Source organism: Schistocerca serialis, chromosome 3, assembly GCF_023864345.2.
Source record: "Schistocerca serialis cubense isolate TAMUIC-IGC-003099 chromosome 3, iqSchSeri2.2, whole genome shotgun sequence".
NCBI classification, from domain to species: domain Eukaryota; kingdom Metazoa; phylum Arthropoda; class Insecta; order Orthoptera; family Acrididae; genus Schistocerca; species Schistocerca serialis.
This window is the reverse complement of record NC_064640.1, coordinates 138,348,429-138,360,510: the sequence shown is the minus strand read 5'-3', so window position 1 is coordinate 138,360,510 and position 12,082 is coordinate 138,348,429. Positions and strand designations below refer to the sequence as shown.

The 12,082-nt window shown below is 43.4% G+C and overlaps 1 non-coding gene across 1 annotated transcript; it reads left to right on the top strand.

Annotated features, from left to right (window-relative positions):
* Window positions 1-10,532: 10,532 nt before the first annotated feature.
* Trnat-ugu (transfer RNA threonine (anticodon UGU)) lies at window positions 10,533-10,607 on the top strand. The gene has a single exon. It is a non-coding gene; the product is annotated as a tRNA-Thr (tRNA).
* The last annotated feature ends 1,475 nt before the right edge of the window (window positions 10,608-12,082 follow it).

Here is a 12,082-nt window from a genome sequence, read left to right as displayed (position 1 = left end):
ATGGTGATTATGTCGAAAAATAACTAAATGTTCAAGCTGCAAACTGATGTAAACCATTGTAGAAATAAACAGGTCTATGTACATATAAAAAAATAGGAGACCTTACTTTTGGGATTACCCTCGTACTTGGGAAATGTGATAGAGGATAATGGAAGAAATGAGAAAGAGCTCAGTGACACGGCAAGTAGGCACAAGCATTTCTGGGAAGCGTTAGGAGCCTGGTTTAGAACAAAGCCGACCCACAAAAAAATCAAAGGAGTGATCTATAGAAGTTACTACACCCCATTACTGACACATACATCTGAAACATGGATAATGAAAGAAAGAAATGTAAGCAGATTATAGGTATGTGAAATGAAATTCCTCAGAAGAAGGATAGGAGTAACAAGGAAAGATAGATGACGAACGAAAGGGTAAGCGAAATAATGAAAGAGAGGTCCTTGCAGAGTAGGATAGGAGCATCAAGGCAATGATCGTATGGGCATTAAAAGAGAATGGAAAACAAGAGGATTTCCGAGAAGATACATGAAACGGAGATGCGAAGGAAACGACGAAGAGGAAGAGCAAGGGATAGAAGGCTGAAAGGTGTGGAGGTGTGTGTTGAAAAAAGAGGCGAGGACTGGTGCAGAGCGGTGGAGGGGAAAACTGGACTAAATGGTGAGGTTTATGTTACTACAGATCCGGCCTGGGACTAGGAACTGTTCAAGATGGTGATGAGATGATGATGATGATGATATTCATTTCCTGGTGCATCTTTTCAAGGGTATATTCGCCCCTAACTTAATTGTTATGGATGACAATGCGCGACTGCATCGTACAGCGCAGGTGGTGGAGCTCTTGAAACAAAAGGATATTTGGCGAATGGACTGCCCTGCCCATTCCTCCGCTTTAAGTCCCATCCATTACGTGTGTGATGCGTTAGGGAGACTTACTGCAGCACGTCCATAAGCACCAATGACCATCCAGCAGTTGTCAACTGGAGGAATGTAACGTCCTACAACAAGAAATCCTTACTAGTCTTGCAGCCAGCATGTTGCAGAGGATGCAGTGCCGCCCGTGGTGATCACACACCCCATTAAGAACCCGCATTTTGTAATGTCCAGGGGGCTATCATGAATCTACATCTACATCTACATAGATACTCCGCAAGCCACCGTACAGCGCTTGGCGGAGGGTACCCTGTGCACTTACTAATCATTTCCCTTCCTGTTCCACTTGCAATTACTGCGATGGAAAACGCCTGTCTATATGTCTCCACATGAGCCCTGCTTTCTTGTAGCCAGCCCGCGTGGCCGAGGGGCTCTAGGCGCTCGGTCCGGAACCGCGCGACTGCTACGGTCGCGGGTTCGAATCCTGCCTCGGGCATGGATGTGTGTGATGTCCTTAGGTTAGTTAGGTTTAAGTAGTTCTAAGTCCAGGGGACTGATGCCCTCAGATGTTAAGTCCCATAGTGCTCAGAGCCATTTGGACTTTTTTTTTTTTTTTTGCTTTCTTGTATCTTATCTCAGATGTCCTTACGCGAAGTGTATGGTGGCGAAAATGGAACCGTTAGGTAGTCAGCTTCAAATGCCGGTTCTCTAAATTTTCTCCGTAGTGCTCCTCGAAAAGAACGTCGCCTTACCTCCAAGGATACCCATTTGAGTTCCCGATGCATCTCCGTAACACTTACGTGTTGTTGGAACCCACCAATAACAAATCTAGCATCCCGCCTCTGAATCGTTTCGCCGCGCGGAGTGGCCGCACGGTTTGAGGCGTCATGTCATAGATTGCGCGGCCCCTCCCGCCGGAGGTTCGAGTCCTCCGTCGGGCATGGGTGTGTGTGTCATTCTTAGCATAAGTTAGTTTAAGTAGCGTGTAAGTCTACGGACCGGTGACCTCAACATTTTGAATTGTTTCGATGCGTTTCTTTAATCCGACCTGGTACGGATCCCAATCAGCCGAGCGGTACTGCAGCAGTGTCCTGTATGCTGTCTCGTTCACAGATGAACCACACTTTTCTAAAATTCTTCCAATAAACCGAAGTCGATTATCCGCCTCCCCTACCACAGTGCTCACATGCCCATTCAAATGGTTCAAATGGCTCTGAGCACTATGGGACTTAACATCTGTGGTCATCAGTCCCCCAGAACTTAGAACTACTTAAACCTAACTAACCTAAGGACATCACACACATCCATGCCCGAGGCAGGATTCGAACCTGCGACCGTAGCTGTCGCGCGGTTCCGGACTGAGCGCCTAGAACCGCTAGACTACCGCGGCCGGCATGCCCATTCCATTTCATATCACTCTGTAATGTTACCCCAGATATTTAAACGACGTGACTTTGTCAAGCAGGACACTACTAATGCCGTATCCGAACATTAAGGGTTTGTTTTGTCTACTCATCGGCATTAACTTACATTTTTCCGAATTTAAAGCTAGAAGTTGTTATCTCCTATCCTCCTACAGACATTCAACTTCGACACCTTACCGTACGCCGGTCGGGGTAGCCGAGCGGTTCTAGGAGCTACAGTCTGGAACCGCGCGACCGGCACGGTCGCAGGTTCGAATCTTGCCTCGAGCTTGGATGTGTGTGATGTCCTTAGGTTGGTTAGGTTTAAGTTGCTCTAAGTTCTAGGGGACTGATGACCTCAGAAGTTAAGTCCCATAGTGCTCAGAGCCATTTGAACCTTACCGTACACTCAAACAATCGCAGACGGCTCCCCACCCCGTCCTCCTGATAATTTATGTCCATAACGCTAAACACGCGTTGGCTTCAGTGTAATTATTGTCTTTCAATAAAAGTGTCATTTATGATTGTCTCATTGCGTATTTCTTTCAGCTAACTCCTGCGCTATACTGTAGCAATTCTTCCTATAAACGGCCCAAATTTCATCGAGTTGTATTACTTGACAGTGACACGTCATACGAAAGTTATTTTCGTTCTTAAGTTTTTCACACCAGTGCAGTTGGAATGATCTGATATATTCGGTTAACGGCTCTGTTGAGGAGAAATCTTCAGTTGTAATTTTGAAAGTAATTCCGTGTTACGCCATTAGAAAACTATGATCATTTCTGTCTATGCTAAAAGCGTTTTAATTTGGACAGTTCCATCGATTCTCGGTGGCAGTACTATAGGATGAATTAAATATGCTCTTTGTAGACATAAACCGGTAAGAAAAGGTCGTAACAGTGAGACACTGGATTACATAAGACAGTAATGCCGTTTTCTCCACAGACATCCCGAGTTAGATTCATCACAATTTTACTAAAATGCACATAATCATAGCCGATACCTTCTTCTCGTGTTGTCAGTACAACAATGAAGTTATCACTGCTATTATTACTATCACCATCTCCTCGTTGTGCACAATTTGGACCGCATGAAGCCTTGTGTTTGGCAGTGAATTTTGTTTTCTTTATTGTTTCAATACTAATATTCCCTTGACAAAGATGTCATGTCGATCTTTAACATAACGCTGTCGACGTTAAATTCCCTTCCGTCTATACATCAAGTTCCAAGATGCAAAAATCGCGCATTCCCATTTTTTAAAGAGGAAGGGGGCGTGGTTTATTAGCTGCCTTTAACTCTGATTATGAATTTTATACCTTTGTGTTCACGATTTAGATGCTCTCATCTTACTTGTATCTGACTTTCTCATTGTTCAGTTTTAGCTTCAGAATGTCGCTATGCTTCAATTATATTGTTGTTGTTGTTGTTGTCTTCAGTCCTGAGACTGGTTTGAAGCAGCTCTCCATGCTACTCTATCCTGTGCAAGCTTCTTCATCTCCCAGTACCTACTGCAACCTACATCCTTCTGAATCTGCTTAGTGTATTCATCTCTTGGTCTCCCTCTACGATTTTTACCCTCCATGCTGCCCTCCAATGCTAAATTTGTGATCCGTTGATGCCTCAAAACATGCCCTACCAACCGATCCCTTCATCTAGTCAAGTTGTGCCACAAACTTCTCTTCTCCCCAATCCTATTCAATACCTCCTCATTAGTTACGTGATCTACCCACCTTATCTTCAGCATTCTTCTGTAGCACCACATTTCGAAAGCTTCTATTCCCTTCTTGTCCAAACTAGTTATCGTCCATGTTTCACTTCCATACATGGCTACACTCCATACAAATACTTTCAGAAACGACATCCTGACACTTAAATCTATACTCGATGTTAACAAATTTCTCTTCTTCAGAAACGATTTCCTTGCCATTGCCAGTCTACATTTTATATCCTCTCTACTTCGACCATCATCAGTTATTTTACTCCCTAAATAGCAAAACCTCTGTACTACTTGAAGTGTCTCATTTCCTAATCTAATTCCCTCAGCATCACCCGATTTAATTTGACTACATTCCATTATCCTCGTTTTGCTTTTGTTGATGTTCATGTTATATCCTCCTTTCAAGACACTGTCGATTCCGTTCAACTGCTCTTCCAAGTCCTTTGCTATCTCTGACAGAATTACAATGTCATCGGCGAACCTCAAAGTTTTTACTTCTTCTCCATGAATTTTAATACCTACTCCGAATTTTTCTTTTGTTTCCTTTACTGCTTGCTCAATATACAGATTGAATAACATCGGGGAGAGGCTACAACCCTGTCTCACTCCTTTCCCAACCACTGCTTCCCTTTCATGCCCCTCGACTCTTATAACTGCCACCTGATTTCTGTACAAATTGTAAGTAGCCTTTCGCTCCCTGTATTTTATACCAGCCACCTTCAGAATTTGAAAGAGCGTATTCCAGTTAACATTGCTAAAAGCTTTCTCTAAGTCAATTATATTACGATATATAAAGTTCGTCACCCAGAATTCGAGATTACGTCTCTTAGGTTAAAGAACACTGTTCCTCCTACAACTCATTTTTGTGTCTTCCATCTGCTAATCGTATCTTGTGGATTGTAGTATCTTTTGTTATTTTGTATTCTACGAGGTTTCCAAGTTTAGAAGATTATTATTCTGTTTCTGATTCTCCTTGTAGCATTTATAACGTATTTGTATTTTGTTAAACGAATAGGTTGCTATTTATTAATTCGTTAATAAACTTTTCAGCTTTTCTGGATCTTAAGAGCGGAAACACTAATTGCAAATGTGAACGTCTTTTTTTTGTTGTTCTCACTTTACTACAGATCTCAATCATCCTTCACCGGCCGTGGTGGCCGTGCGGTTCTAGGCACTACAGTCTGGAACCGCGGGTCCGCTACGGTCGCAAGTTCGAATCCTGCCTCGGGCATGGATGTGTGTGTGTCCTTAGGTTAGTTAGGTTCAAGTAGTTCTAAGTTCTAGGGGACTTATGACCACAGCAGTTGAGTCCCATAGTGCTCAGAGCTATTTTCATCCTTCGTTATATCTTGAATATCTGTCAATACAAAAAATTGAGCCTTGCGGTTAAAGGCGCTGCAGTCTGGAACCGCTAGGCCGCTACGGTCGCAGGTTCGAATCCTGCCTCGGGCATGGATGTTTGTGATGTCCTTAGGTTAGTTAGGTTTAACTAGTTCTAAGTTCTAGGGGACTAATGACCTCAGCAGTTGAGTCCCATAGTGCTCAGAGCCATTTGAACCATCTGAACAAAAAACTGATCAACTGTTTCCTGCTTCACTCTCTTCTTAAGATGTTTTTCTATATCATCTACATCTACATACATACTCCGAAAGCCACCGTACGGTACCTGGCAGAGAGTACCCTTCCTTCTTTCCCCTTCTATCACTGGAATTCGTACATGTAGTTCTTAAAAAAAAAACAAATTACGTATGAAGTTACGGGAGAAACAGTTAGGTTCCAAATGTTTCTGTACTAAAGTACGTCTAGTAGCTTTAGAGTTGCATCTTCTGTGGCATGGCAGCCTACTCTTACAAGTATCTTATATTTCCTCATTTCCGAGTAAGTCAGTTCTAGTCCCCAAAATCTTTCTTGAGCACAGCAAATTATCCCAACACTGCAGTATACGCAGGAGACCGGTAAGCGCAACAGTGGCAGACAATGAAGAATGGACTAGTAGATGGGCAGGGAGTTGGGCGGGTCCAGGGTTCGTTCCCCACTCTGTGACACCTGGAAACCAGTTGCCCGGACCCGGACCGGTTCTATATATCAAACGCCGGCCCCTGCGCTCTAATACTGAATTAATCCCCGACAAAAATCCGTGACTAACGCACCGCTCTGGCTGCGCGCCACCGCATCATTCAAAAGATTTCGGGAAAATTCCAAAGCCATTGTCTCGCCTCGCTGCAGCGAGAAGCAAGCCACCAACATTTTATCAGCTTCGCTTAATTAATTGCAATCTGTACTCTCGAATTTTATTATACCCTGCCTCCAAAGAAAAGGCTCATTACTCTACAAATCTAAACATAGACATAAATGGATTTTTCTCGAACACCACAGGAGGAGGCGAAACACGCAACTGCACTTTCGCGGCATACACAGTTATATGACTTTAGGAAATCGACGGCAACTATCTTATATACTGACGTGGAGAGTCTGGATGTCTGAAACAGGCAGGTGAATAGTCCATTTTTATCTTGGGCGAAGAGTGCTTCCCAAAACAACTTCACTAACAATTTCCATAATTGTCATTCCACGATGTATTACTTATTTTTTTCAGTCCCGCTTCCCTGAGCAATTATCGATACTATCTCTTGCTGTCATTTACAATCTTCTGCAGAATTATACAATGCCGGTTAACTTTTTACACATTCTTTTAATTTACAAAGAGAGAGAGAGAGAGAGAGGGATACAGAGAAGTTGTTATAATTAAATGTAATGTACGCTTTGCTGCCGCAGCGATAAATTAAGTGCGAAACTAAAAGCCAAAAACGTATTCCGTTTACACTTAGATGATTATTTACATTTAGCAGTGAAGCGCCTTTCACAAAGAAGCAACATTTCTTATCTCTTTCCACCCCAATCCATACGATCTTGCAGGTTCGGCTTTTATTTTTTTCTGCCAATCTGGGTATCTTGCCTTGCTTGCAATCGATTTTTGCAATGATTTTACACTTTCTGCTCTGCTTGTTTTTCTCGACTGTGCTGCCACTCGGTGTCAGGAGGTCGCGGCACATGCAATTGGATTCTTCCTAGACGAAAGTAACAAGTCCTCTACCAGACCAGTAGCTCATAATCACATTAAATTGAGTTGTTTCGCCAATCTGCTTAGTATAGATGATTGGAAACTAGTATATAATGTAAAAGCAACAATTTTTAGTACTCTCACGTCTATGTATCTAATTTTGCGTCAATTTCATACTATCACGTTTGTGCCAGTTGTATGTTTAGCGCATAGTTTCAGCCTTGAATGAGTACGTAGGTGTGCTCACTGGTTTTTGTACATTCTTGTGGAAAAAATTTGATACACAATAGCTTAGTTATATGCAGGTCTAACAGAACACCAGGTTCGTTCTCTGTTACAGGATTCCGATTCGAGTGACATTTTGCCATTGTTTACCACACTTGTAGATTTTCGCTTGCCAAGTACTGGCTCTGTACAGAGACCACTGCCGTAATAGCAGTAGTAGAAGCTTTTCTCATGCGTAGGGTTCTTTTAGAAGGATATCGGCTATGTCTTGTTATTAGAATTTAAGAACAACAAAAATAAAGTAATTCACATCTGCACACTTAAAGGTCTAGTACGACAAGGATGGCTGTGGCCATACATCCCGGCATTAGTCTGAAACAATTTAAAGAACCTACGGAAAACCTAGATAGGGTGGGTGAATGAAGACTGGACCCTCCACCCTCCCGAATACAAGGCAACTTTGTTTAAAACAGTGCTACTTCAATCGGTTTACTCCTAGTATTCAATACTGTTTAGTAAATAAATTATTTAATAACGAAAAATGCTAATGATACACTGTTCACTAATTTCTCACTTCCAGTCACTGCACGCATTACACACATTCTACACACAATCTTTCATAACGCTAAACACACTATCAGCTGATGTCAGAACCATTCTGTGCTTCGTGACTTCCATTCACTAGCCTGAAAAACTGATTCAGCATGCCTCTATAACGAGTGAGATATTGTGCTTTTTCCAAAGCTGTTTCACAGAGGAAGATTGCACTGTAGTTCCTTCTCTAGATTGTCGCACAGATGACAAAATGGTAGATATCGAAATAGACGACTGAGGGATAGAGAAACAATTAAAATCGCTCAAAAGAGGAAAGGCCGCTGGACCTGATGGGATACCAGTTCGATTTTACACAGAGTACGCTAAGGAACTTGCACCCCTTCTTGCAGCGGTGTACCGTAGGTCTCTAGAAGAGCGTAGCGTTCCATAGGATTGGAAAAGGGCACAGGTCATCCCCGTTTTCAAGAAGGGACGTCGAACAGATGTGCAGAACTATAGACCTATATCTCTAACGTTGATCAGTTGTAGAATTTTGGAACATGTATTATATTCGAGTATAATGACTTTTCTAGAGACAAGAAATCTACTCTGTAGGAATCAGAATGAGTTTCGAAAAAGACGGTCGTGTGAAACCCAGCTCGCGCTATTCGTCCACGAGACTCAGAGGCCATAGACACGGGTTCACAGGTAGATGCCGTGTTTCTTGACTTCCGCAAGGCGTTCGATACAGTTCCCCACAGTCGTTTAATGAACAAAGTAAGAGCATATGGACTATCAGACCAATTGTGTGATTGGATTGAAGAGTTCCTAGATAACAGAACGCAGCATCTCATTCTCAATGGAGAGAAGTCTTCCGAAGTAAGAGTAATTTGTGTGCCGCAGGGGAGTGTCATAGGACCGTTGCTATTCACAATATACATAAATAACCTTGTGGATGACATCGGAAGTTCACTGAGGCTTTTTGCAGATGATGCTGTGGTGTATCGAGAGGTTGTAACAATGGAAAATAGTACTGAAATGCAGGAGGATCTGCAGCGAATTGACACATGGTGCAGGGAATGGCAATTGAATCTCAATGTAGACAAGTGTAATGTGTTGCGAGTACATAGAAAGATAGATCCTTTATCATTTAGCTACGAAATAGCAGGTCAGCAACTGGAAGCAGTTAATTCCATAAATTATCTGGGAGTACGCATTAGGAGTGATTTAAAATGGAATGATCATATAAAGTTGATCGTCGGTAAAGCAGATGCCAGACTGAGATTCATTGGAAGAATCCTAAGGATATGCAATCCGAAAACAAAGGATGTAGGTTACAGTACGCTTGTTCGCCCACTGCTTGAATACTGCTCAGCAGTGTGGGATTCGTACCAGATAGGGTTGATAGAAGAGATAGAGAAGGTCCAACGGAGAGCAGCGTGCTTCGTTACAGGATCATTAAGTAATCGCGAAAGCGTTACGGAGATGATAGATAAACTCCAGTGGAAGACTCTGCAGGAGAGACGCTCAGTAGCTCGGTACGGGCTTTTGTTGAAGTTTCGAGAACATACCTTCACCGAATAGTCAAGCAGTTTATTGCTCCCTCCTACATATATCTCGCCAAGAGACCATGAGGATAAAATCAGAGAGATTAGAGCCCACACAGAAGCATACCGACAATCCTTCTTTCCACGAACAATACGAGACTGGAATAGAAGGGAGAACCGATAGAGGTACTCAGGGTACCCTCCGCCACACACCGTCAGGTGGCTTGCGGAGTATGGATGTAGATGTAGATGTAGATGTAGATGTAGAAGGATTAGATGTTAGTACTAGGTTACTTTGTAGAGTTTTGGGAAAAAGCAATCTGCATACAAATGAGACTGCTTACAAAATGCTCGTGCGTCCCATCTTCTAATATTATTCAAATGTGTATGATCACACCAAACAGGACTAAAAGGGGAACTGAACGTGCACTACCTGTCACAAAAAGTAAAGAAGGGGAGGAGAAAACGAAATTAAACTTCACGGGTTGAGAGGATATGTGATGTTATTCTAACGATCGCACAACTGAACGAAATTTTCAAAGAATTTGGCACTATAAGCTCACTTATTAGTATGCCATTGCAGCCCCTCTGGCCTGGAAACATGAACTGATTCTATATGAAGATGGTATCTGTTCTTTCGGACAATTGAAAATGTGTGCCCCGACCGGGACTCGAACACGGGATCTCCTGCTTATATGGCAGACGCTCTATCCATCTGAACCACCGAGGGCACAGAGAATAGTGCGACTGCAGGGATTTATCCCTTGCACGCTCCCCGTGTGACACATTCCCAACTTAATGTCAATGGCACACATTTTCAACTGTCCCCGTAGATGTATATCAACGCCTGTCGACAGCTTGAGGTCTTGATTTAATTATCTTTTGATTCTAAGAGAGCTGCATGGCCACCGATGGTATCTGTTCTTTCGGACATGTCAGAAAGAACAGATACCATCTTCATATAGTTAAGGATAACCAGCCATCGACCTTATTCTTCTGTGCTGGATGCACACGCATTGCCCGAACTCTTGCGGGACTCGGTAAGATTGTCTGTCGCGAGTAATGAGTGTAATGGGCAGGGGCACTACGAATGTAGTGTGTGGACATAAAGTTTGGACTGTGAGTCTAACGGGGAGCGTGCAAGGGATAAATCCCTCCCGTCACACTATCCTCTGTGCCCTCGGTGGCTCAGATGGATAGAGCGTCTGCCATGTAAGCAGGAGATCCCGGGTTCGAGTCCCGGTCGGGGCACACATTTTCAACTGTCCCCGTTGATGTATATCAACGCCTGTCGACAACTTAAGGTCTTGATTTAATTATCATGAACTGATTCGGTTGGGAACGGTATCATAGGGCCATTGTATCGTCTCCTGTGGCAAGCTGTCTCAAAACTAATGTAATTGCTCCTTGGTATCCTTGATAATGGGATGGGGTTGACGTCCGAACTGGTCCCACACGTATTCTGTCTGGGACAGATCTGGGGATCGTGATGATCACGGGCGCAACATCACTCACGCAGTTTATAGAGACACATGACATGAGTGAACGAGCATTGTCATGTTGAAAAATGAAACCACAATACTGTCGTATGAGAGGTAGCACGTGAGAAAGCAAGATGTCCGTAACCTATTTTTGTGCCGTTAGGGTTCCCCAATCTCTTAGGGTTCCCCAATCACTGATAGCTGTGACCTGAAGTCATAACCGATGATCCCCACACCACGACGCCAGGAGTAATATCACTGATCTCTAGAAAACATTAGAAGAAATGGACTTCTCCCCAGGTCACCGACATATTTGCCGACGTTGGCCACTCGGGGTAGTGCAGCACTGGGATTCTACTTCCCCGAACACAATGCGACGCCATTCATCTGCAGTCCTGCTCAAGGACCTCTCCAAAATCAGCCGACCAACTGTGCTGGATTACACAGAATGTTACAGGGGGTGAATTGCTTGTTCCTGGATGGCACGAGCAAATGTGAAGGGTTTACTATGTTCTTGGTGCACATTACGGCGATCGTCCGTGTGGTTGTCGGAAGTGGTCACCGAAAGCTTGACGACGAGTTTTCCAGCCCTCACGTTCACGTGCAGCCCAACATCGGGCCACTGTTACGTCAGAAAACCCCTCAGGTCTAGATGTGCACTATTCGACCAGCCTGCCAAATAAAGACTCATAATGAGGCACCTTTAAGACTATGTCAGGTGCTGATAACGCTGTCTTACACGGGTACAAGGCATCTCAACGCCCCTCACAGTGACTACTCCACATCAGACGCTATTCACGCCCCTTATACAGGGTGGTCCATTGATCGTGACCGGGCCAAATATCTCACGAAATAAGCGTCAAACGGAAAAACTACAAAGAACGAAACTTGTCTAGCTTGAAGGGAGAAACGAGATGGCGCTATAGTTGGCCCGCTAGATGGCGCTGCCGTAAGTGAAACGGATATCAACTGCGTTTTTTTTTTTTTTTAAAGGAACCCCCATTTTTATTACATATTCGTGTAGTACGTAAAGAAATAGGAATGTTTTAGTTGGAACACTTTTTTCGCTTTGTGATAGATGGTGCTGTGATAGTCACAAACATATGGCTCACAATTTTAGACGAACAGTTGGTAACAGGTAGGTTTTTTAAATTAAAATACAGAACGTAGGTACGTTTGAACATTTTATTTCGGTTGTTCCAATGTGATACATGCACCTTTGTGAACTAATCATCTCTGAGAACG